This window comes from Mastigoproctus giganteus, chromosome 13 (genome assembly GCF_048544385.1).
Source record: "Mastigoproctus giganteus isolate SK-2022 chromosome 13, ASM4854438v1, whole genome shotgun sequence".
Classification (NCBI taxonomy): domain Eukaryota; kingdom Metazoa; phylum Arthropoda; class Arachnida; order Uropygi; family Thelyphonidae; genus Mastigoproctus; species Mastigoproctus giganteus.
The window spans coordinates 163228242-163256227 of record NC_143587.1 but is presented as its reverse complement, the minus strand read 5'-3'; the positions used below and the strand labels follow the sequence as shown (position 1 = coordinate 163256227).

Here is a 27986-nt window from a genome sequence, read left to right as displayed (position 1 = left end):
TGGCAAGTGCAAGTGCCACTCTGAATACACAGGAAGATGGAGCGAACAACTGTCAGAGCTCTGCTGCATTAGAGGCTCCATCCCTCTCATGTCCCATCATCATATCCTCCTCAACCTGTTTTTATTTCAATCACTGCTGAGCAAATCATCAGCAAAAACTTAAGAGAGAAAAACAAGATAGCAGAAGTATCCTACAGACTGCAGGATCCCAGTTCCAATAGTATTTTGCATTCACCTTTGCCAGAAACAAGTGGCAACACCTCGAATGGAACCCACACTACTGGTAATGATGTCTGGCAGTGTACAGTACCTTGCTTTTCTAATCGCAAGGGTCGCGGTACTGACGCTCGTAGCACATCCAACCGAGATTTGAATAGGCTGGCCAAATATAATATTACAGCCATTATCTCCAGATTAGGGCCTGCAATGCAGCCCAGTAACATCAAAGACGTGTAAAACTGAGTTGGGGTTAACAGTAGAAGTTAAACAATCAAAACCGAGGCATCCTGCTTAAGCCTTATTTGTTGTTGACTGCCCAATGGGACAGTCCTCACTGCTACTGAATTTTCAGGACTGGCCAGCAGGGTCACTGGTAAAACCATACAAGGATAGATGGATGATAAAATCAAGATCAAATAGCCCTTCTGAAATGTCACAGTAGCAATCAAATCCTCCTCCTTCTCCGAAAGAGGGGATTGGCAGCGTGCGGTGTTTTTTCCAGAACGTTCAAAGCATTTCCAACAAGCTTCCCGCGCTACAAATCTGCATGATGATGGCTGACTTTGACTACATTTGCCTTGTTGAAACGTGGTTACGCAATAACAGACAACTAAACATTATCGCTAATCCACTTGGATACAAATGTGTTGGTACTGGAAGAACCGGAAAACAGGGTGGAGGAACCATGATCCTGTATAAAGATGAATATCAGTCTACAAAGGAACACATCTCCAAATCAGATAATTTTGAGCCACCTGTGCTACCTTTTTCAATGGAAAAATAAAATTACAAATCTGTCTTATATATCTGCCTCCTGAGCAGACCAGAGATTCAAGAAATGAACTCCTTGTATGGCTTACTGTTAACCTCAATCCAGCTGTAGATACGATCCTGTTAGGAGATGTTAACATGCCGATTCCAAAACATACCGATGCAAAAAGAAATCTTGACTCTTATTCTTACACAAATAAATCTGAAACAGCTGGTTACTCCAGCAACTAGAGGGAATCAATAGTTAGATGTTGTCTATTACAATACACTTAGCATTAGATTAGCAGACAACTTGTTTCACTTTAAGTCAGATCACGATTCCATAGATGTAGAGACCACACTCAATGTTGTTGGAACCAATCAGGGGGACAGCGGAAATTTTAATGGTATGCACAGAACAACCTTTTCTTTAAAATATATCAAACCAAACATCATCATCAAAGAACTTTGAGAATACAAATGACAAGAACTAAACAAGAAGCTGGCAGAGGAAGCTCTCTAGCTACTGGCCCTAAAGCTCACAAAAATTGCCTGTGAAGGAGCATCGAGGGTCATAAGGATAACCAGGAAATACAAAAACTGGTTTAATCCACAGATCAAATATGTCTTTCATAAAAAGCAAAGACTTTACAATCCTAATGACTACATTCTGTACAAAAAAGAGAGTGCTCACTTTATAAAGCTGAAAAGACAAGCACATTACACAGCTGTATTATCAAAGCTTAAACAAGGAAAAAGGATCGTTGGGGATAGCAGAAAAAAGGGTCTCATGACTACCGAGGTCTTTACCGAATGGTCCAAGAAGACATTTTGACAACCTCCGGCACCCAACCAATTAGCAACCGAAGAAAACAGGAAGAGAATAACTGACCTCCTTCACCGAATCACAGAAAAAGAAGAATCCGTTTCAAACTTACTAAGAAAGACACCTCTAACAATCACCAAAGAAAACCTTATGAAAGCCATAAATGAACTTCCTAATAAAGCAACTATTGATCCTGATAACTTCCCTCTTTTCATGGCAAAAATCAGCAGCTCTTACATTATTGAGTGTTGCATCACACTTTCAATAAAATCATTCAAGCCGACGGCGCATCCGTAGCCAGGTGGGAAGGAGCAGCAGTGCGTAACACACGCTTCTTGATTAGACCAGGGTTCGAGCCCGTCACCACCAAATACAGAGGATGCAGAAGGGTCAAGGGAATGACCACCGCATATTCCCAGAGCAATATGGCCTTAGTTGCTAATGCTCCTAAAAAAAAAAAACAAACAAACCATTCAAGCCGACTGGGCTAGCCGGGTGGGTAAAGTGCCTGCCTGGCAACCCAAAGGTCGCGGGTTTGAATCACGCCTCGGGCTTGGATCAAAGTACTGCAAAAACCTTGGGAGGTGCATTATGGCCACAGAAGCCGATGCTCCAACAACTACCAAAAAAAAAAAAAAAAAAAAAAATTATTCAAAAAGGTACTCTCCCCTGTATATGGAACAGTTACATAATCAGGCCCATTCCCAAAATAAAGAAACCAAAAAAGAAGCCAAAAGACCCATAGCCATAATTTGCACCATCTTGAAAATTTTTGAGAAGATCCTTCTCTCAGCTCTCACCCAACACTGCTTCGGGCATCATCCTCTGCACCTACACTCTGTCTTATCTGGAAGATCGACCGTCACAAATCTTCTTGAGACCCTTTTCCGGATGCAGAAAGCTCTCAACAAAAATAAGGAACAGCTCGATATTATTTTCCTAGACACATCCGCAGCTTTTGACAATATCTCGATAATGGCTCTGGAACAAATTTTATCTTTCTACTTCAAAATACAAGGCAATCTCCTGAAGATTTTATGTAATATTCTGAAGGAAAGACTCCTCATAATTTGTTATGACAATTTTATTGCCCATTACTCCATTTAGCAGGGAGTGCCACAGGGAGGCATTCTCTTCTCACTGTTATTTGCTGCAGCTCTGGAACCATTTTTTGCATCCCATAAAGACAACTTTATTACATATGCTGATGACCTGAAATTCTTCATCAAATCTAAAGATCTACTACAAGTTAAGCAAACAAATCAACAAGCCAATAACACAATAAATGAACTAGAGCATTACCTTGACTGAATTGGACTATGTTTAAACCCAAGCAAATCTGTCCAGATGACAATTACAAAGAAAAAGAGCAGGAACAATATCTCTATGCTGGTAAGCGGATGCAAAGTTACAAAGGTTAAATCAAACATAGACCTTGGCCTAAAATGGGATGAGGAACTAACATTCTCCGAGAACTTTGATTAAATCAAAGCGAAAACATATGCAGTGCTCCGGGATGCCAAACAGGAGTTAATTGGTTAGAAACCCAGATCTTGTTAAAAAGTATATCTTTAAATGTATACTTCCCATCCCATTGTATGCTTCACAGATTTGGTCCTCTGCCCCACTGAGCAATCTGAAAGCTTTCTTAAGTATTGAATACTGGCTCTTGAGATGGCTGAACAGGATCTTGAATCACCTATTTACTATCTCCAGAGCCATCCTACTTTCCAATCTCAGCATTCCTCCCTGGAAACAGACAATTAACACAAGAAACATTTTCACATTAGCCCAACTGCTAACAGGAAGATTAGATACTCCCAGTATTGTTGGCTTGTTTCACTCTCGTCGAGAAACCACCAGGATTGCTGAAACAAGACATCCTCTTCAGAGCAACTTAAAAAACCGGGACAGCCTAAGTCGCTTTTTTCCAGCAAACACAATAGAACTCTTCAATCAACTAAGAATTGAACCAGAAAAACTCTGTAACGAAAAAGCCTACAGATTGCAAGTCTTTGCTGAATCCTATCATCTCGTGCAACTGTAGTGTACAGTCACTTGACTCAAAAACTGCATTTAATTTTGATCTCTTTTAACTATATATTCTCGGTATTCTAGATGCCAAATTTAAATATTCTATGATATTCACCTAAGATGTCAAAATTTTAAATATTCTATGATGTTCAAAGATGCCAAAAATTGAAATATTCTATTATTTTAGAATACCTTGGAATTATTTTGGAATACATGAGTAATTATAAAATCATAATTACTCATGTATTCCAGAATTCTGTATTCAACCTTTCAGGGTGAAAGTCCCATAGACTCTGTAACCTATTGCTCATGGGTATGCTTCACACCTTAGAATGTAACTGTCACCCTTCTAGCCAATGGCTGTCCCAGGGGTGTTTCTTCAACAGAGAAATAAATTGATAATAATAATAATAAAGTCACAAAGGATACAAAGAAAAGCAAAACCTACTTGTGTAAACACTACAAGGAAAGGCAATATGAATGGTATAACAGTTAATGATGATGCTCAGTTTGCTCACAAACTGAACAAATTGTCACAATTATTGCACCTACATTCACACAATTTTGGGGGGAGGGGGTTAGCATCAGCAATAGTAGAGGCACATGATGCAAGACATCAAGCTTATATAGCATCAGCCAAAAAAATAAAAACACACATTTCACCCTTCCAATCACTCCAAATGTTTGTCCAGTTCTGCCTTGAACTTATTTAAGTTATTGACCTCCACTACAGCAGGTGGAAGTTTGTTCCAACTATCAACAACCCGCTGGCTAAAGGGGAATTTCTGCACATCTATTCTACATTTGTCTTTCCTCAATTTGAACTTATGCCCCTCAGGTGAGTAATCTGAGCAAAAGGAAGAATCCCATTAGTACGGAACTTGCTCACAAACCATTCAAGGCCTCACACCTCAATTAGATCACCTCACATGTGTCTAGTCTCCAGAAGCTGCAATTTGCAGAACTTAAGCCTTTCTTGGTAACACCAACCCTTTGTTCCACTCACCAAACTCGTTGTCCTTCTCTGTACTCATTCCAGCAGTTCTACATCCTTCCTAAACTAAGGCCTTTAGACCTGTATACAGTACTCAAGGTGTGGCCTGACCATTGCCTTATACAAGGGGACAATCACACCCTTATCTCTGCTAGCAAAATTCCTATATATCATTGATAAGACTCCATGAGCTACTACTAGCACCCTGTCTGCTTATCTGACAACATATCTGACTGCACTTATCTTCATATCTGACTGTACAATTATCCCCAGGTCCTTTTCATTCTCCACTACCCTGAATGTAGTAGCACCCAATTGATATGTTACGATGGGGTTACTGTTACCCACATGCAATACTTCACATTGTCAATGTTAAACTTCAGTTGCCACCTCTCACCCCATCTTCTCAACTTTTCCAGATCCTGTTGCAGTAGCATACTATCATTACTGTCGTTAACAACCATGACAACTTTCATATTGTCTGCATGTTATTGATGATGCTATTGTTGTTATTTGGAGCATTAGCAACTACGGCCATATTGCTCCAGGGATATGCGATTGTCATTTCCAGACCTTTCCGCATCCTCCGTATTTGGTGGTCACGGGTTTGAACCTCGGTCTAATCAAGAAGCATGTGCTATGCACTGCTGCTCCTGCCCACCTGGCTACGGAGGCACCGTATCGTCTGCAAACTTAGACATTAATCCTGATATACCTTCATTGATATCATTGATAAATACCAAAAACAACAATGGGCCCAACATCAAACCCTGGGGAACTCCACTAATAACGTTAGTCCACAAAGAGCAGTGTCCATTGATAACCATTCTCTGCCTTCTCTCTCTCTCAACCATTCTTTTATCCATTGTAGCAACTTGCCCTTAATACTATACTGCTCCAATTTGTACAGTAGTCTTCCACGTGTCAGTATCAAAAGCTTAAAAATTCCAAATACAGCAAACCCTCATTAATCTGGACCCCTGTAGTCCATACGTCACTTAATCCAGATAGCTCTAAAAAAATTTTAAAGTGTAAAAATCAAACGACAATCGGGTTCAAAGGTCATATGTATTGTGTCAGAGGTCATTGGGCCGTGATGACTCACGCTGGACAAACAACCTGGTTCCCAGCTGCAGTTCAAACAGTTATATTTTTAATGAAAATACAATATATACATACATACATATATTTACTACATATTTTTAATGTAAAATAAAGCTGTTTTTACTGTTATCCACGTACATTATGTTGTTTAAATAAACTTTACCCACATGCCAAAGAGTATTTCATATAATCCGAACTTTCATTAAAACGGACACCTCTCAGCCCCTATTAGTCCGGTTTAATGAGGGTTTACTATATAAAAAAAGTAAAGTGCAGCCATTATCAACCCACTGCAGGATGGAAGCCTCCTCAACAATTCATGCTGAGGGAAATGGACCATAATCTGCCACGCTGGTCCAGTGCGAGTTGGCAGATCGACCGTATTCAGCAGTCAGGGGCTTGAACCCCGGTCTACTCAAAGAGTGTGTGCTACTGCACTCCCGCTCCTGACCACTCGGCTACGGAGGCCGTTATGATATCAAAATTATTTTTTGCATCCAGTTCCTTTGTGACCACATCATAGTATCCAATTAAATTTGTAAGACAAGGCTTCCCCTTAACAAACCCATGCTGTCTAAACTATAACTGCAGTCTTTTCTAGATCAGTGGTGCCCAACCTACGGCCCGTAGGCCGGATCCGGCTCATGAATAATTGTTACAAGGTCCACATGGAACGTGAACTAAAACAGCATCAATTGCCACTGCGTGTAAAGGCATGCAAGCATCCAGCTCTACTGTATCAAATGTATATATTTTGTTTAGTGAAGTCATATGTGCACTAAATACAATTATATACATATCAATCTTTTCATATTTTGAAATTCTACTATTTTGATATAAATCGTTCATTGCATTGAATTAATTATTAATTTGTATTGAATTTTTAAAAAAAAAATCATCCTCAAAAATATTCTAAAAGAGGAAAATCGATTTGGAGTGTCGTGTTTTTGATCAGAGGTGTACTGAAGATTATTTCTTCAATGATTACCATGAAAAAGTGGTCTTTGGTGTGTGGAGACTGTGTGAATTTTTAAAGAATATAATTTAAAACGAGGCTATGATCCAAGCATAAACCTTATGATCAACATAAAGGAGTGTTGAGAAAACAAAAGTGCTCAAAGCTACAAAACGAAAAAGAAAACAAAAGAACATGCTGAAAACGTATCCATCAAGAAATTTATATTCTGCAAGTGCAGTTATCAAGTTGCACATATCATCACTTTTGAAAGTAAACCATTTAATGATGCTGAATTTGTTAAGCATTGTTTGTTAAAAGTTGTCAAAGAAATTTTTCTGGCAAAATGAACAATGATACAAGACATTAGTTTGTCTCTATGAACAATTATGTGAAGATCAGAAAATATTGGAAAGAATTTGTTCAAACAACTTTTGGAAACCTAAATTTTGGAAACAAATGAAATATTTTAGTTATTTGTTATTTGTTTTTTTTTTTAGGAGCATTAGCAACTAAGGCCATATTGCTCGGGGAATATGCGGTGGTCATTCCCTGACCTTTCCACATCCTCCGCATTTGGTGGTGATGGGCTCGAACCCCAGTCTAATCAAGAAGCATGTGCTACGCACTGCTGCTCCTTCCCACCTGGCTACGGAGGCGCAAAATATTTTAGCGAGGCACTGGAAGACAGTACTGATGTAAATGACACAGCTCAACTCCTTACTATATATCTAAAGAAGAAATAAACGCTGTCTCTCATTATTACAATTACTTTTTGACTAGACTGAAAGTCGATTTTCTGATATAAAATCCCATGAAAAAGACAAGCGCCACCAACAAAACGTATTATTTAATTTAGTATCGTTATGAGATAGACTGCATAAATTCCTCTCCCTCAAAATTCTCTCCCCCCTCCCGCTCTTCCAGACAAGGCAGGCGCAAGCTAAGGCAATAGTAACGGAATTTGTTTGCAGTGGGTGAAAGGCTACAATGCATACTGCTGAATTGTAGTAAATCATGGCAATGTCTCAGTCACTAATCGATTGAAATCAAGTTAGCACTGTCTTTCAGCTAATATTTAGGCAGTGTGAAAGAACTCCGTTTACTTAATTACAGCGTGTCTGGGAGTATTATTTCAACTATTTACTGAGGGGAGGGTTCATCAATAAGCAGAGCAGACATATGCCCATGGGCAACCACCATATTTTCGAATACCTCACTGGAACATATGACATTAGTTGGGTAGGAGGTCTAGCCAGCTGACCACATTCCTCAGGGCGGAGATATAGGTACGCGTGTGTGTGTAATCAAGCATATGCAATAAAGCAACTTATTTTGTAATTAATTTACAAACTACACAGAACGTGTTTTCTCTAAATAACCACTTTTTTAAGTTAATTTATTTAGCCTTATTGATTTAATGTCAGTAGTCAAACAAACAAAGAAACCATACTTAAATATTGTTATGGGAGATCTGAATGCTAAGTTTGGTAAACTCAGATCTGGTGAAACTAGGAGAATTTGGTCTTAGAGCAAGGAATGAAAGAGGGGATCGGCTACATTTTTTTCCAAGAGGATTGGACTTAAATGATTGCTAATACCTGCTTTTATTATACTAATACCTGGTTTCAGCTCTCCAAGAGAAGGCTCTATACATGGAAGTCACTCCTAGACAGCACAAAAAACGTGGTCAGAAACCATATTGACTATATCATGATTAATCAGCGTTAAAAGCATCAAGACATAACCTAATGCAGATACTGTTTCCGACCACAATCCAGTCATAACCGAGATCAAACTGAGATTGAAGGCTACTAGGAGAAAGCAACCGATGAAGAAGGTTGACTTAGAGAAGTTTAAAAAACCCAGAAAGATATCAGTTAATGAAGGCATGTCTTAACGAAAGACTACAACACATCTATAAGCAGGAGGAGAAGGAAGTGGAAGATCTTTGGAAGAGTTTTAAATCTATTCTGACTGAAATGAGCAGAAGTTCTAGGTTATGGAAAATGTCTGAAGAAGGACTGGATGACAGATGAAATTTTGACACTAATGGAGAAGCGCAGAGCATTTAAGAACTGCAATTCACTAAGAAACAAGAAAGTGAATAGAGTTTGAGAACCCATTTACTTCTATAGCTGAAAACTACAATTTCATATTGCAACTTGAAATTATTGATCTATAAGCCAAAACATGATTCAAAAATAAGTATGTGGACTGCAAAAATAAACTATTTAAATTCTACTAGGCTTTCCCATCTGAAGATTTTCTGCTGATAAAACAAAATGCCATGAAAATGGCTACTTTGTTCGGATCAATGTATGTTTCCAAGCAGAAAATTTTTTTCACTTGTAAAATCAAATAAATATTTAAAAACAGATGAGCATATTTTTTTTATATTTTTTTTTAAGAAAATCCCAAACACAAGATGTATTAGAACCTATAGCACTTAACACTGTACATGGGTTGGAGGTTCAGAAGATGAAAGAACATATTTGTTGACATTAGACTTGAACTTCTGTAAACTGTAATTTTCAGGAAATACGTAAGAAGGAAGGTTGTTCCAGAAAACGGCAGTTGAATGAATTAAAGAAGAAGATGAAAAGTTGGTTCTGTGAGTTTGAAATTGGACAGTAATGGATGTTAGCTGGTGGCGGCACGTGTTCGGACTGTTTTGAAAGAGACTGTGAGAATTATAGAAGCCAATTCAGAAGAACAGTACTAATGGAAGTATCTGTAGAAAAGGCATGCAGCAGAAACAGAATGTCTATGAGACAGAGTGGAGAGACTCTGTTAGAGATGAGTCATTAATTAACCTAACTGCCCTCTTCTGAATGGAATCTAGAAACCTGAGAGAGGTTTTCTGTATTGTTTCCCCAGATGTGGAAACAATATTCCACGGAAGGGTGGATTTGTACAGAGTGAACAGCTGTTGGAAGAAAAGTAAAAGTGAGAGCGAAAGAGAAAGAGCAATATTTGTAATGTGCTTGTGCCAAGTGGGATATATCATCTTGGAAAAGATGATATATCATGAAGATTGAAGACTGAAGCTTGGGGGACACCAGCATTAGTGGAAAGTTAGAAGTCAGAGAGCCATCTATTACCACAGCAAGCAAGCAGTCAGAGAGAAAACTGGATAATCAGTTACAAAAAACAGTTGGCAAACCATAAAGATGGAATCTTGTTTAGAAGGCCTTTATGCCAAACACGATCGAAAATATTTGAGATGTCAGGAGCAACTGCGTGTGTTTCACCAAACTTTTCCATTAAATTTGTCCATAAATGGGTAACATAAGCCAGAATATCACCAGTGGATCGACAATGATGGAATCCACTGATGGAATCCAAAAAAAAAATGAGGACATTTTTTTTTTGTCCTCACCTTTTTCCCATTATATATATGAGGTCGGCGTTTTTACTGTTTTGGCAATTGTTGATCAGATAAAAGATTTCTAGAGAGTTTAAGAGTTGACGGCTAATTGATTTCTCCATTACTTTAGAAAGAGTAGAAGAAATTGCAATGGGACGATAATTGGATGAGAGGAATTTGCCACCCTTTTTAGGAACTGGCTAATTTCCCAGCAGAAGGAAAAACTCCTTTGGAATAAGAAAGTGAAATAAGGCGGCAAAGAACAGGAGCACAGGTTCTGGGAACAAGTGGAGAAATACCATCAGGACCTGCAGCTCCATCGAGAAATATCATCAGGACATTTTTTTTTTGTCCTCACCTTTTTCCCATTATATATATGAGGTCGGCGTTTTTACTGTTTTGGCATGAAATTTTTACGGTCGGATACCCTTCCTGGCACCAACCCTCACCCTTTATCCGGGCTGGGGATATGTGGCGGTCATTTTCCTAACCTTCCATATCCTCCGTATTTGGTGGTCATGGGCTCAAACCCCAGTCTAATTAGAAAGCGTGTGCTAAGCACTTCTGCTCCTGCCCACCCGGCTACAGAGGCACCTAAAATACCATCAGGACATAATTTTCATTATGTATTGAGATTGGCGTCACAAATTTTCAACCAAATTTAGAACAATTAACTAAAAATATCCACCCTAAATTAAATGTTAAGTTTTGTTCAGTAACTGTTATTGTGTATCGTACTTAATAAAATTTTGGAATATTTCAATTTTAGGTGTATCATTTTATTTATTCACCTTAATGTTGAAAAGCAGTGATCCTCTTCAGGTTGTAAATTTTCTGAAGTGAGCATTTAAAAGCAAAAGTGAAGTATTTTTTTAAAGAAAAGTGAAGAATTTTTTTAAACAAAACTAAGTATTTAAAAAAAAACAAAAGTAAGTCATATTTTTATAATTTTAATAAAATCTAAAAAAATAAATCACTTGACATAGATTTGTTGCACATAAGTGTTGGGAATTTGCATTTTTTATATATAGCCTGAAAACACTCTCGATTCACTCTGTGCCGCCCACGAAACAAATTAACTTTGAATACGGCCCACATACGGGAAAAGGTTGGACACCACTGGTCTAGATGATCCTGTATTGCTTCCTTAACCAGTGACTCCATTATTTTCCCTGGAACAGAAGTTAGACTAACAGGTATGTATTTACTTGTGTCACCCTTTGTGAATTGGGGTCACATTTCTACATCTCCAGTCCATGAGTCCAAGGATGCTTTCATAATTATGGCTAAGGGTTTGTTTACTTCCTTTGCTGCTTCTTTAATATAACTGGATAGATCCCCTCCACCCCCAGTGGCCTTTCTTATGTTCAATATCAACAATTTCTCCTCCACTTTTCTTTGGTTATTACAAAATAATTTAGCTCCCTGCCAGAGTTTGATAAGCTTCTGGCCTCCACTCCCCTACAGATCTCCTCGTGTGTGAATGTAGATGGAAAATAATCATTCGCATTCGGTTTGTCAGCTACCTCAGCAGGTTCATCAACAATCGATCTGTCGATGTCAAGTGGACCAATCTGATTCATACCTTTCCTTCTAGAGTTTACACAAGTAGAGGTCATTACTGTTTTTCTTTGCATTGTTTGCCAAAGATTTCTCGTAGTTTGCCTTTACTTAATTAATTAAATTAAATTTTCTGTTTATACTCCGGGACGACCAAACGGTCAGGGGAGTTCACAAGATGACAGAATACAAGAAACAGCACCATATTCAGCAGTCACGGGCTTGAACCCCGGTCACTTAAGGCACATGTACTTATGCACCCGCGTGTGACTTGATTTTTTTTTTTTTTTTTTTTTTGGCACATTGGCTTCTCATAATACACCTCCCAAAGTTTTTGCATTTACTCTGATCCAAGCCTGAGGCGGGATTCGAACCAGTGTACTTTGGGTTGCCAGGCAGGCTCTTTACATACCCGGCTAGCCCGGTTGGCAACTGTGACTTGATTACAGACTATCTTATATCTACCATAGGCATCTGTGCCCCTGATAATTTATATGCGTCCCATGCATTTTTCTTCTCTGCCAAAAGTCTCATTAGTTCATCTGACATCTAGCAGGGATAAGGAGGTGATTATCCCCTTGTATAAGGCAATGGTTAGACCACACCTTGAGTACTATATACAGGTCTGGAGGCTTCATTTTAAGAAGGATGTAGAGCTGTTGGAACGAGTACAGAGAAGGGCAACAAGATTAGTGAATGGAACAAAGGGTTGCTCTTATGAAGAAAGGCTTAAGTTTTGCAAATCACCTAGCAGGTTGCTAGTCTGGAGACTAGCAACCTGCTAGGTGATCTGATTGAGGTGTATAAAGCCTTGAATGGTTTGAGCACGCTCAATGCTGATGGGATTCTTCTCAGGCGATTCAGAATAATCGCCTGAGAAGGCATAAATTCAAATTGAGGAAAGACAATTGTAGGATAGATGTGTGGAAGTTTGCCTTTAGCCAGCAGGTGATTGATTGCTGGAATAAACTTCCATTTGTCGTTGTAGAAGTTGATAGCTTAAATAGATTAAGGGCAGAAACATTTGACAAACATTTGGAGCGAGTGGATGGGTGAAATAAGAGGTATTTTTTTTTTTTTTTTTTTGGCTGATGCTATATAAGCTAGCTTTGTTGCATCATGTGCCTTTGCTAATGCTAATGTAATATATATTTGATGGTATGAAAAGCCTAGTAGCTTCCAAGATTAATTCTTTGAATGCTTCCCATTTAGAATTTACTATTGGTAACGTCATCTGAGTGGTCTCAGATAATTTAAAAAATCTCTGAGACCACTGTAGTCACCTTTACGAAAGCAAAAACCATTAACCCTCATGGTAGTTACATCTTTAAGAAAATCCCACATCAGTACACTGTTATCACTGCCACCTAGTGGTTCCTTTATCTGCAAATTCTTAATGCATGAATAATCACTGCTGATAATCAGATCAAGAGTATAACTCCCTTTGGTAGCCTCTCAAACATGCTGCTGTAGAAAACAATCATCCAATAAATCCACAAAAGTCATGCTAATGTGTGAGTGACCAGACCCCAAATTCCAGTCAATATCTGGGAAATTAAAATCCCCCATTATAAGACTTTCTGATTTACTGGCCCACTTTATTTCCCTGTACAGTTTCTTATTATACTCATCAGAGTCATTAGGCCTATAGCACACTCCTACTCTCAATTTTGATCTTCCAATGCTTATGCCACACCAAACTGACTCGACACTGCACTGTCCAGCGATGTCGACTGGCTTCAGTTCCTTGGATTTTATGTATTTCTTAACTAATAGCATAACCCCTCCTCCCTTCCTATCCTGTCTATCTTTTCTGTAGACACTGTACTCCCCAAATTCCAGTTCTGCATTCCTTATATCTGTGTGACACCATGTCTCTGAAATCCCAACAATATCTGCCTTTGATGTTTTGAGCAATACCTCCAATTCATCAAATTTATTTACTAAACTCCTAGCATTGGTGTACACGCAAGTACACATGCACCTATTCTTACTCTATATTACACGGAGCTAAATGATTTCACAATAACAATTAAGGGAAAGTGGAAGAAAACTTGAAGCTAAACATAAATAAGGAACCTGAAACAGATTATGGGGTCTATCTAATTATAATAAGAGAAGCAATCAAAAAAGTTAGCAAAACTTTAGCTATAATTATGAGAGCAGCCTTACATTCAGGTGAGATCCCTAATGAAAGGTGTACATGTACCTACAATTTGCAAAGTGTGTCAATAGGTGAAATAAGTAATTACAGATTTATAAGCTTGACTTCTGTTCCAGAGAAAAATCCTTGACTTACGTAAGGGTTTCGTTCTGTGGACCACTACATAAGTCAAATTTTAAGTCAGTCAGAATTTTCCTAAATGTTTATACAGCACTCACAACTATGATCACTGAATTTGATTGAAGCAAAAAAGAAATGTTCGATGAAAATGTAAACAGAACTACTTATTCAATTTTTTTTTTTTTTATCTCATGAGGAGGAAAAATTAAAAAAGTGTACAATTAAAAAAATTTCAAAATTATAAAATAACGATTAAAATACGTAAAAATATGAGTGTACAATAAGGGAAAATCATATGTTTCTTTTGCAGTCACACTTTAATATGTAAATATTGATGGGCATTCAAAACAAACCAAATACATATGAATTTAACTTGACAGTGGTATCGCACTGCCTGACCCCTCCTGCCCCCCCTTCAGAAAAATATTGCTTGTAAGTCACTGGTTTGGAAGGGTGGCTGTGTTTATCTCTGCCTTTGTAACAGTGCATTTATGCTTGAATGTGCTGCTTTTTTTTTTTAAATCGATTTATGCTGTTCACTTTGTATAAACTGGTAAAGACTGAGAGGGTAGGCAATATTTGTTTCTTATTCCACCGTGTCTGGCCAGGTACACAATTTGTCAGACAGTGCAAAGCTGGCTCCCATAACAATGGGATGTTTTTTGCAATTAAAAAAGTTTCAAAGCTCACAATCTCACTGGTGCGGGTACCATCATGAAAAATATACTCGAGAAGGAACGGGATGAATCAGATTGGCCCACTTGATATCGATGATTCGACTGTTGATGATCCTGCTCAGAAAGCTGATAATCTGAATGAGTATTTTGCATCTACATTCACACATGAGGAAACACATGAGTATTTTGCATCTACATTCACACGTTAAGAGAGGAAAATGCCAGACGTTTATCAAAATGTAACAGCGTGCTTAATGATTTTGTAATAACTGAGAGCAAGGTGGAGGAGAAATTGTAGAAGTTAAATATAAGACAGACACCTGGGGTGGATGGCATCTATCCAGTTATTATAAAAGAGGCGGCAAAGAAAAGGCTTCTGGAGTTAGGGTTAAATTTGAAAGTGTCTGCATTCCTGCCCAGGCACGATAGGAGGGAGTGTATGATGAGAGCCTTGCCAATCAATTCGGCCCTGGAGAGATTGTGCCAGTCTCAAGGGGTAGAATTTTTCTCAGCCTAGTCTGTGCTTGATAACAGGAGAGATTGCTTCTACAGGAATGGGATACACTTAAATAGAAAGGTTGCAAGAATATTTGCTGATGCTATGGAGGCAATGTTAGGTGGGTCAGAAAACTGCTAGCTTGGGGGGAAATACACGGACTAACAGATTAACAGTAGCCGCAGGCAGAGGTGGAAATGAATCTTTCACTATTTCTATTGGAATGAGCAGGAGCCTAGCAGCCCGGAAAGCAAGTTTCTGGAGTTTCAGGAACTGCCGAGAGTCATGAAACAAGTAAATACATGGGTTGTGTAAGGGTAACTAAGAATAGGTTTGTTGTTTTGGTTTTTAGGAGCATTAGCAACTACGGCCATATTGCTCCGGGATATGCGGTGGTCATTTCCTGACCTTTCCGCATCCTCCGTATTTGGTGGTGACGGGCTCGAACCCCAGTCTAATCAAGAAGCGTGTGCTACGCACTGCTGCTCCTTCCCACCTGGCTACGGAGGCGCTTAAGAATAGGTGCATGTATACTTACGTGTACACCAATGTTAGGAGTATAGTAAATATATCTGATGAATTTGAAGTGCTGGTTAAGACTTTCAAGGAGGATATTGTTGGGATATCAGAGACGTGGTGTCACTCAGATATAAGCAGTGCAGAATTGGAATTTGGGCAGTACAATGTGTATAGAAAGGTAGGAAACGAGGAGGGATTATGCTGTTAGTTAAGAAATACAAAATCTAAGGAATTGAATCCAGTTGACTTAATGGCCAGTGAAATGTTGAGTCAGTTTGGTGTGACATAAGCACTGGGAAAGCAAAAAATTAAGGTAGGAGTTTGTTATAGGCCTACTGACTCTGTTGAGTGCAATGAACAATTATACAGAGAATTGAGTGGGCCAATAAATCAGTGTCTTATAATGGAGGATTTTAACTTCCCAGTTACTGAAATTTGTGGGTTGGTCATTCACACACTAGCAAGGCTTTTATGGGTTTTTTGGATGATTGTTTTCTACCGCAGCATATTAGAGAGGCAACAAGAGGGATTAATACTCTTTATCTGATTATTAGCAGTGATTATTCATGCATTAAGAATTTACAGATAAAGGAACCACTAGATGGCAGTGATCACAATGTACTGATGTGGGTTTTATTTAAAGATGGAACTACCATCAGGGTAAAGGGTTTTTGCTTTTTAAAGGCAACTACAGTGGTCTCAGAGATTTTTTAGGTTTAATACAGTGGGACCAACAGCAAATTCTAAATGGGAAGCATTCAAGGAAGTAATCTTGGAAGCTACTAGGCTTTTCATACCAACTAAGAAATACTGCTCTAGGTTTAGGCCCAAATGGATGTCAGATGAACTAATGATACTCGTGGCAGAGAAGAAATATGCATGGGATGCACATAAATTGTCAGAAGCCTATGGTAGATACAAGCTAGTCTGTAATCAAGTCACAAAGGAGGATAGGCAAGCAAAGGTAAATTATGCACAATCTTTGGCAAAGGATGCAAATAAAAACAGGAAAGTTTATATAAGTAAAGACTTCTTTACTTATATAATAAACTCTAAAAGGAGGGGATGAATCAGATTGGTCCATCTGATATAAATGGTTTGACTGTAGATGATCATTCCCAGATAGCTGACAAACTAAATTAGTATTTTACGTATTTTAGATTCACACATTCAGAGGGGAGAGGGCCAGATGTTTATTAAACTCTAACAGGGAGTTAAATGATTTTGTAATAACTGAGAGCAAAGTGGAGAGAAATTATGGAAGTTAAACCTAAGAAAGGCACCTGGGGTAGATGGGATCTATCCAGTTATATTAAAGGAGGGGGAAAAGGAAGTAAGCAAGCCCTTAACCATATTTATGAGAGCATCCTTGGACTCGTGGGAAGTTTCTAAGGTGAAAATTTATCTCCAATTCACAAAGGGGGGATCAAAGAGTGACATGAGTAATTACAGACATGTTAGTTTGACTTCTGTTCCAGGGGGAATAATGGAGTCACTGGTTAAAGAAGCAACGCAGGATCATCTAGACACGACTGCAGTAATAATTCAGACACAACATGGGTTTGTTAAGGGAAAGTCTTGTCTGACAAATTTGATTGAATGTTATGTGGTTACAAAGGAACTGGATGCAAAAAATAATTTTGATATCATATACTTGGATATCAGGAAACCTTTTGATACTGTTACACATGGAAGACTACTGTACAAATTGGAGCAGAATGGAATTAGGGGTAAGTTGCTACAATGGATAAAAGGATGGTTGAGTTTGAGAAGACAGAGTGCTAATCAATGGATACTGCTCTTCATGGACTAATGCTATTAGTGGTGTCCCACAGGGTAAAACCACAATGGATCCACAATGTTGGCCCCATTGTGGTTTTACATAAGTAAAGAACTCTTTGCTGTTTTTCTTTGCGTCCTTTGCCAAATATTTCTCGTAATCTGCCTTTACCTGCCTAACTTTCCTTGTGACTTGATTACAGACTAGTTTATATCTGCCATAGGCTTCTGTGTCACCTGATACTTTATATGCATGCCATACATTTTTCTTCTCTGCCACGAGCTTCATTAATTCATCTAATATTCATTTAGGCCTTAACCTTGAACAGTATTTCTTAGTTGGAATGAAAAGCCTAGTAGCTTCAAATTAAGTCCCTGAAGACTTCCCATTTAGAATTGAACGTTGATAACATTACCAGTTGATCCGACTGTACAGAATTTAAATACTGTCTGAGACCACTATAGTCACCTTTACGAAAGCAAAAGCCCTTCCCTTTAGCCTTGATGGTAATTACATCTTTAAGTAATTCACACATCAATACATTGTGTTCACTGTTACCCAGTGGTTCCTTTATATACAAATTCTTAATGCATGGATAATCACTGCTGATAATCTGATCAATAGTATTGCTCCCTCTGGTTGCATCTCGAACATCTTGCTGTAGAAAACAGTAATCCAATAAATCCAAAAAAGTCTTGCTAGTGTGCGAGTGACCAACCCACAGGTTTCAGTCAATATCGGGAAAGCTAAAATCCCCCATTATAAGACATTCTGATTTACTGGCCTACCCGATTTCTCTGCACAATTGCTCATTATACTCATCACATTCATTAGGCATATAACACACACCCACTCTCATTTTTCCTTTCCCAGTGCTTATGACACACCAAACAGACTCAATGTTGCATTGTCCACCAACATCAATTGGATGCACTTCCTTAGATTTTGTTTCTTAACTAACAGCATAACCCCTCCTCCCTTCCTGTCCTGTCTATCCTTTCGGTACACATTGTATTCCCCAAATGCCAATTTTGCACTGCTTACATCTGTGTGACACCATGTCTCTGATATTCCAACAATATCTGCTGTTGATGTCTTAACTAGCACTTCAAGCTCATCAAATTTATTAACTATACTCCTAGCATTGGTGTACATGCAAGTATACATGCACCTGTTCCTACTCTTAGTTACCCTAACACAGTCCATGTATTTAGTTGTTCCACTATGACTGCCAGCAGTCCTTGGAAATCTCTATTACCTTGATTTCAAGGTTGCTGCTCATTGTAATAGAAGCAGTGCAAGAATCACTTTTGCCTTTGCCTCAGCCACTGTTAACCTTTTAGTCTTTGTATCCCTCCCAAGTTAGCAGTGTTCCGATCCACCTAACACTGCCTCGATAGCATCAGCAAATATTCTTGCACCCTTTCTATTTAAGTGTACCCCATCCCTATAGAAGCAGGCTCTCCTGTCAACAAGCACAGACCAGGCTGAAAAAAATTCTACCCCTTAAGCCTTGCACAATCTCTCCAGGGCCGAATTGATCGACAAGGCTCTCATCATATACTCCCTCCTATCATGTCTTTCACATTCAACCCTAACTTGTGACTTTTTTTTCAACACTGACCTGTACTTGTTGAGTAAATCTGCAGATCTCTTACTCTTAACGTCATTAGTTCCAACGAGTACAACAATATCACCTTTTGTGCCCTTAAAAGATATCTGCACTACAATGTCATCAACCTTTCTCCCTGGCAGGCATTTCTCCCTAGTCCTGTTCCAACTATCCTTTTTTAGTATATTCCCTGTCTACCTGACAATAGAGTCACCAACAATAACTAGTTCATTGGAACCAGCACAATCTGCCTTGGAGATTGCTTCTGTGTTACCTGATGCACAGGAGTGAGCTGTGCCAATGAGCTAGGCAGCTGAGAGCTTGATGGGCCCCTCAATTTCTTCAATGGCATTTACTCTACACCTCAAGCGCCAACTCAGAACGCTGAGTTGGCGCCTTATTTCCTTGATCTAGACACCTAGCACACACAAAGGCATCCTCCTTGGCTAGATCATGACCTGTTTTAGAAAGGTCGGCAAACATTTCACACATTTTTTGCAACTGTGATGCATTGGAGAATCACCCCCTTCATTTCTCCCCCAAGTCACAGCACTCTCTCTCTAGTCTGTGATCTTTGCTTCGCAGCTCTAGTCTGGATCATGATTTCCATTTAAATACAATTTAATTAAGAAAGAAATTTAATAAGATTAATATTTTTCATTAATTGATAATACTATAATAAGCTAACAGATTCCTAATACAATGCTTCGTATTACGCTATCTAGTTTTACTTTATACCTTACACTATCAGTTCGATATTATTATTATTAACCATATGGTGCAAGGAAGCCTGAGGCTTATGCTGTTACAGCCAAAAAAAATTCCCGAGTTACCCTGAGAGAGAGAGAGAGAGAGAGAGAGAGAGAGTCAGAAGTAGAAAGGAATCACCAAGAAAGAGAAGAATGATGATATCCAGCTCAGGACCCTGGGTGTGCCAACCCCATACTCAGCAGATGGGAGCCCCTGGCATTAAATATATATATGTTACACTATTTCTTACAGACTACAATATGGCGGCTAGTTTAACAACATTGGTACCAACACCAGGAGTCGTAACTTCCAAAAATCGCTGGTGAAATTAAAAATAAGAAGCTAACGAACGCTACTAAACCTATTTAATATCTCTGTAAAACACAATGTACTATGTTAATTAACGAAGAATACAGTAAAAATTAAAAATACTTATCCCTTTACAACAGCCAAAAATCCACCGACTGTGATATTCCTAATAATGAAGCAAAATTGGATTTTTGAAGTAGTGTTAACAATCCATCTTTCAAAACCTTTTTGCTGCTGCCACACTATGTACATGCCAAAAAGAATTCGTAATGACACTCAAAATTCTGTTCCAACATACCTATAGTAATAACTTAGTATAGCAACTTAGTATTACAGCTCTGATTCATACTATCTAGCAATACCTACAGTAATAACTACCTTTGTGTGCAAGAAAAGGTAAGAAGAAACAAGTTAAATTTTGTAAATGATATGAAATACTATTTTCAAACAGGAGCTCCAAATGCTGAAATGTTAAATTCCCAGTAACCTAAAAATTCTTAGTGCATTTTTATATACTTAGCAAATAAAGTTAATTAACTTAAAATATCACACTGATGGTGTACCACTTTTATATTAATTACATTAAATTATATATATGTGATAAGGCAATTATTTTATATTTTTGTACTTGAGACACATATCAAATTACATGCATGGTGAAAATATTTAATTTATTTAAAAACCAAGGGTTAGCACATGCTGCAGCACCCACTTATATTTTTCCCAGAAATCATAACGTGTACAGTGTTTGGAAAGTCCCATTACCTATGTCAATAAAAGTGAATGTAGTATAGGTAAAATGTAGAAAAGGGCCACTAATAACTGGTTACTAATCTAGGGTGTCATGTCTAGACATGTGTCTTGCTATTTCTGATAACACAAAATTATTATTAAGCTACATATGCAGTGTGAGTAGCAGATGCAGCAATCCCAGAGTACTGACACCAAATGCATGTCGTACAACTTGTCAATTCTCACTTGTATAAGTGTTTCAAGTTCACTTTTTGTTATGAATTCCCCCTCTCCATACTGAATCTTGTAATGAAATTATTTTGAATATCTTTCATGACCATTTATATCCATCACTTTCCTTTGCTTCAGAATAAAAGTTGCCTGATTAGCCACTGCTTACATGAATTTAAAATATGTGGGTAAAGAAAAAAAAAAAGACACCTATAGCTAAAAAAAAAAAAAAAAAGACACCTATAGCTACAACTCTTTCTACATGTGCTATACGGTTCCACATGGAGTACATTTAGATGACACACGTGTAAAAAAGATCCACATTAAAAATAAAAATTATATTTTGAATAACAGGACATTTAGAAACACCCTGAATTTGATTGCAATGACAAGCCTGCTGAAGCTGCTCCCATGTTGTATGTGCGTATATTTACACTTATAAATTATATATACACCTATGTATCAAAGCCAAAGCTGCAACAGCCCCAGGGGCTCACATCTAGTGAGTATGGGCTTGGCACACACCCAGGGTCCTTTGCTGGATATCATAATTCTTCTCATTCTTGGTGATTCCCGTCTACTTCCAACTCTTGTTCTCTCTCGCTCTCTCTCTCAGGGTAATTCTGATTTTTTTTTTTTTTTGGCTGGTGCAGCATAAGCCTCAGGCTTCCTTGCACCATATAGCTAATAATAATAATAATATCAAAAGAGTGACCAAGACAACTTTAATCAAATCTAACTTTCATCGACGTTAATCTTCTATTATTAATGTCAAATAATAAACGATGGAAGATTAACATCTATAAAATATGTGAGTGTATTTCATATTCGGCTGTTGAATAAAAATCAGCGTTAAGAGTTGTTAAAGTTAACCGTAAAATAATTAATTTGCAAAAATCTGGGGCCTACTTTTTATTTATTTATTTGTTGAAATACGGACTAAAGGCAGTATGGTTTAAAGACACCACGGTATATTAATTATTCCCTTTCGGAATATCATTTCTTACAAGACAACCTCAGCAGCTCTCTGATGGTTACTATAACTGAAATGCACAGCACAAAATAAAATAACACTAATAATTAAAATCCAAAATATGCGGATAGTGATGGATACACACTAAACACAAATATTCTTGTAAAAATTGCATCCTATTACAGGAACAAAACACAGATATAAATAATAAAAAAATTACAGTATCAAGTGAACAAAACATTCTCTATACCTGTAAACTAGCTGCTTCATTTGCTTGTTTTTTTTTTTTTTTTTTTCTTCCCCTTCTTTACCATTTAAAAACGCTGAAATTAGCCATATTCCATTTAATTCTTTCGGGTTTCGCCATTTCAACTACACCAGAAGTACATTGACATGAAACGAAGCGTTGGCTTACCATGACTTTGTTTACTTTATATTTGCAGTTTTAAATAAAAAAATCACAAATGTTTCCTTTGTATACAATTTCATTATCTCCTCACTCAGTAATTTCCAATTTCAGAAGGTTGCCAATGTATTTCAATAGGTAAAACAAATTATAATTATCAATATTTCAAGATAAAAACTCAAAGTTGACACTAACAATGAATGACGCTACTGTCGGGAAAGAGATCCATTCCCGAATTACTAATAACAAATGCTTCTTAAAGGAATTGTTAAAGAACATATTAATTAATATACATTTATTTAACATGAAACAATTTGCAAGCACTGAGTAGCAAAGAATAGATAATTTGCGTGTTTTAAATATTAAGCTGGATTTTTTTTTGTTTTGTTTTTTTTATTGTAAATATTCCGTCCTTGATTCCGTTTAGAAACTAATTGATCCAACAATATAAATCTTTGAAATTCAAAATATTACTGTATTATTTTCATTACTCGGGGAAAAAAGAAAAAAAAAAAAACAGAGACACAATACTAGGACTTCGCGAATTCACGTTACAGATAAAAAAATAATTCTTAAAATGATGAAAGGAAACGGTTTAACCATAACCAGCACCTTCAAAAAATAATATAAAATAAAATAATTAAATAAATAAATAATACCATCAAACAGTTTCCAGCCGCATGTATTCTTTTTTTCTTTAATTCACTTATGATATTTGTTTAATCCTGGGAAAACTGGGATGCCATTTGTTCCAAAAGCTAATGCCGTTAGGTTCAAAACAATTAAGTTCAATCTTTCAGATTAAGGGCCAAGTTAACTTAGGCTTGGCTAAGTTGGTTATTTTAGGGATTTAGGCGTATCAGCAACTTAGCCATATTGTGCCGTACATATTATGTGCAAAAATACTTCTGTTCTGTAGTCGATTTGCTCTCTGGTACGAAAAACTCAACTTTCAGGGAGTAAAAAATCATACTATGCACGCTTGAGACCGGCTAACTCAGCCACGTTGTAAAAAAAGGTCCATAAAAATTCCTCGCATCATTAATGATACTCGAACCCTGGAGATTTCCATCCGGTATGGGGAGAACCGAAATTCTACCAAATGACACTAACAAAGGTTATGGGGAATGAGGTTGCATTTCACTGCCAGGGTGGAATAGCCAGGGAAAAAAAAAAAGTTCATTACGAAGAGTAAATATCATCTTTTAATGTCTTAATGGTATTAGCACCAACGTGTTCTACATATTGGCGACGTCTGCACGAGTAGCACAGTGGTATCGTCACCATCCTACCCATACCAGGTGGAAAAGGCGCGGGTTTGATCCGTTGATAATGAGAGGAACTTTAACGGGCTTTATTCACTCCGTGGCCGAGTTGGTCGATCTCGGGCGTAGATAGCAAAATCCCCCCCCCCCGCCCTAGCCACTGGATTGTTTTCATCCAGAAAAACAGGCAAATCTACCAGAGAACACACGCAATTTATAACATAATACGTACACCGATGAGCCAAAACATAATGACTACCTACCTAATACGATGTTGGTCCTCCATATGCAGCCAAAACAGCTCCTAGCCAGCGAGGCATGGATGCTCCAAGATTTCTAAATGTGTCTTGTGGTATCTTGTACCAACACATAACCAGCAGATCCTTTAACTGTGGTTGAGACACCACAGATCAGAGTTGCTGTTCCAACACAAACAACAGATGCTGGATGGGATTGATTTCTGCAAAATTTAGAGGCTAGAGCAAAACCTGGAATTCTTCCTCATGTTCTGTGAAGAACATGAGAAAGAACATTCCAGGTATTGCTCGAAGTCGTGAGCAATCCAAGTGGTGTGGAATGGTGCATTATCCTGCTGAAAGATGGCATCGCCAGAGGAGAAGACCGTTGTGGGTGTGAAACAGAAGACTGTCAATGCCAGAGGTTTAGAAATGTATGGATTTTGTATATGTGTAGTGTCGTGTACCGTTGCTCCTCTGGTCATTTAGCCGCTGGACTCCTAATGGGACCCAACGTTGTCCACACTCTGACCTCTGGTGGCAGACCAGGTACCCAACAGTTTAGATATTATTTACTCTGGCAGGTCTGACACCTAGTTTCCTGGGATTTCAGTGGCTGGAACTTTAAAAATAAATAAATAATAATAATAACATTGAGCTTATTGAGCAACACAAGACAGCGATAGTTAACCTGAAGGATTACTTTCATAAACACAGAGCGGCACTCCAGCAGGCCATAAGGAAGATAGACAAGTGGTATACCCCACTCAACCTAAACGAGGAGCCCTCCCCCCAACCAGGAGGTACAAACGAAGCTAGAAAGATGGGCAGAAAAGACACTCCATGGCAGACACTACAATGATCTCCATCAAGATCACATAGATAAAATTGCTTCCCATGCATGGCTCAAGAGCGAAACGATCTTCCCCGAGACTGAAGGATTAATGCTCGCCATCCAAGACTAGGTAATCAACACCAGGAACCATAGAAAATACATCCCCAAGGAACCCGGAGTGTCCGATAACACATGTCGACGATGCCACCTGGCCTCAGAAACGATCCAAGACATCACTGCGGGAGGCAAAGTGATCAGACAGACTGATTACACTCATAGACACGACCAGGTAGCCAGGATAATGCATCAGAAGGAAATACCAGTTGATTGAAGAAAGTGTATCGTACTACAAGTACGAACCCCAGGGAGTACTAGGGACCCCAATCCACAAGCTGTACTGGGACCGCGCCATACCTATCTGATTGACATAGCGGTATCCAACCCTGCAACTGCAGAAAACCCATGAGGAAAAAAATCAGGAAGTATACGAACCTAAGACTGGAGATCAAAGAGAAGTGGGATATGCAACAAGTAACGACCATCCCGATCTTCGTGTCAACCACCGCTATGGTGCCAAAAACCCTACATAACAGCCTAGCAGCTGGTATGTAGGGTCTGAATGCCACATCGTAACTAAACATCGTTGCTGACCTAGTGAATCCGCTCATGTTGACAGTTTATCCTCAGTCAGATTGTTATTTCCAGCAGGATAATGTGCCGGTGCACAAAGCCCGAATCCCTATGGAACGGTTCCAGGAACATGACAATGACTTTTCTTTGCTGCAATGGTCCGCTCAATTCCCCGGATCCTAATCCTATTGAACATCTTTGGGACGAGCTGGAAAGGGTTATTCACTGCAGGCCTCCACCTCCGTCAAATCTCACGGAACTGCGTTACACACTCATATCTGCATGGTACTCCATTCCTGCACAACGTTTTCAGCATCTTGTTCAATCCATGCCTAGACGAATTCAGGCTGTTTTGAAGGCTAAAGGAGGCTCAATACGCGACTAGGTAGTTGCACCTAATAAAGTGGCAGCACAGTGTAATTCAGATGTGATAGGAAAGATAGTTTGCTGTCGAGAATGATTACCAGGTGCTTTAGTTCCATGACCGGTTTTATGATTTTGTTGTTAATTTTAATTTGTGTAGGCGTTATGGGTGTTAGGTATCCTTTGAGGAGAAAAGATTGAGTCTTGGTTTGAGAGATTTGCAAGTGGTGCTTTCTGGTCCATTCCTGAAGGACGGATAAGGCTCTATTTGCAGTTATTTCCATCTGAGCCCTTGAGTCAGCTTCCAAGATCAGGGTTAGGTCGTCCGCAAAAACCAGCGCCGGAAGTCCCCAAAGTCCATGGAGAGGAATTCATCTGATCCATAGTTCCAAAGGAGTGTTCCAAGCACAGAGCCCTGCGGACGTCCTCTCTAGATCTGTCTTTCAACTCTAGAGTTAGGTGCCTGGATCACCATTGTTCTCTCGTGAAATAACTCTACAGGCAGTTGTACAGGTTCATGGGAAGATTCGAGCCCTTAGTCGCGCAAGGACGCTCGGCCACCAGAGAGTGTCCGAAAAATCGACTGAGACGACGAGTAGGTATTTGTTCTGTCAGTTTTCAGGTCCTGTGATGATTCTTTCAAGTGCGTCAGTGGTGGATCGGTCGCTCCTAAATCCAAATTGGTTCTATGCAGAAAGCTGTGCTGAGTTGTAGTAGGTTTTTTATCCTTTGATGTAGAAGCTGCTAGAAGATTTTGCTTAGTACAGAGAGAAGAGCAATTCGGCGGTATATAGGTATAGGTATGTTGAGGGTCAGACAGCTCCAGGGATTTCTCCCATCTCCGCGTATGTTCTATATATCGAGTGACAGTACGCTGTCTATGCCAGAGGTTTAAAAGTAATGTATGGGTCATGTGGTATGTAGTTTATTGTGCCCATTGTTCATCCGACCTGTTGGCCGCCGGGCCCCTAGTGGAACCCGGCATTTCCATACCTAGCGACGGGGACGCCGGCCGGGTGTACCAAGAGACTAATTATACTCTGGCAAGTCCTGCCACTTACTTTCCTGGGAATTCGGTGGCTAGGACATAGAATAAAGGTTGGAACGATCGCGGTTGATTTCGGTAAAACTGCATTTAGAAAGCGCTGCGTGGGGTTTTCGCTGAAAGAACTATTTCTACAGAGTCTAAAAAGTAGGGCAAAATTTGATATAATTTAAATTTGGACAAGTGGGGCAGTCGCTGTACAAGAGAAAGTGTTGGGAGGGGAGGGGTGAAATAGCAGAAGAGGGGTCGATGGAAGGTGACCCCCCCATTTTCAGTGGGGCATGGCTATGCCTCACCAGAATGAAACTATGGGGAGGCGAGAAGGAGAGAAGAGGGAAAAAACTCCCCCTCCCCAGGAATTAGGGAAAAACAGATCCGCACAAGGGAGTGTGGTTTTGGGTTGCCAATAGGCCATATCACCTAAGGGAGGGGAGGAGACGGGAACCGTCCACCCCCCCCCCTTGCATGGGTTGGGGATTTAAAGAAACCAGGTAAAGGCACCTGGTTTAGATCGCCAAATGGCAGAAGGTTAGATTGAGGATATGGCTCTTCTTAACACCCCGACTTGGGGACTAGAAGATCGTTCCAGTTGTTGGTATTTGTTATACTTCAGTTCTATTTCCAGTTCTTCCATTTGCTAGTTTCGGCTTTGGTAGGGAATCTTGTACTGCTACTTGGTGCAATGTGGGTAGTCAGTTCTGGTCCATCAGACATGAGGCTGATTTGGGACTTATCCATCATCAGTGTCGTGTTGCCATAGGCATTCTCCTTTGTTCATTGCCTGTTTTTATTTAATATCGTAAAGTTTAGATATCATTGCTGGGTGTTCAGTCCGTAAGGATTTGTTGATAGGGGCACGATTTCCTTACTTAGGTTCCCTGTTGCTCATTTGGTGCGGGTCTATGGTCTACTTTGTTAGATTCCTGCGTTGTTGTGCAGCACAATCAATGTCCTCCTCCTCCTTGCGAAAAGATCCTGCGCAAACTTACTGAACTCTTTATATTCTTCTTCCGTGTCCAGTAAAAGGTGTT

The 27986-nt window shown here is 39.0% G+C and overlaps 1 protein-coding gene across 1 annotated transcript in view; it reads right to left on the bottom strand.

Annotated features, from left to right (window-relative positions):
- The window catches only part of LOC150076569 (helicase ARIP4), a 566013-nt gene extending 543539 nt beyond the window's left edge, over positions 1-22474 (bottom strand). The window contains exon 1 of the mRNA XM_090388127.1: positions 22426-22474. The gene's annotated coding sequence lies outside the window, so the exon portion shown is untranslated. The remainder of the gene's footprint in view (positions 1-22425) is intronic.
- Between the last annotated feature and the right edge of the window lie 5512 nt (positions 22475-27986).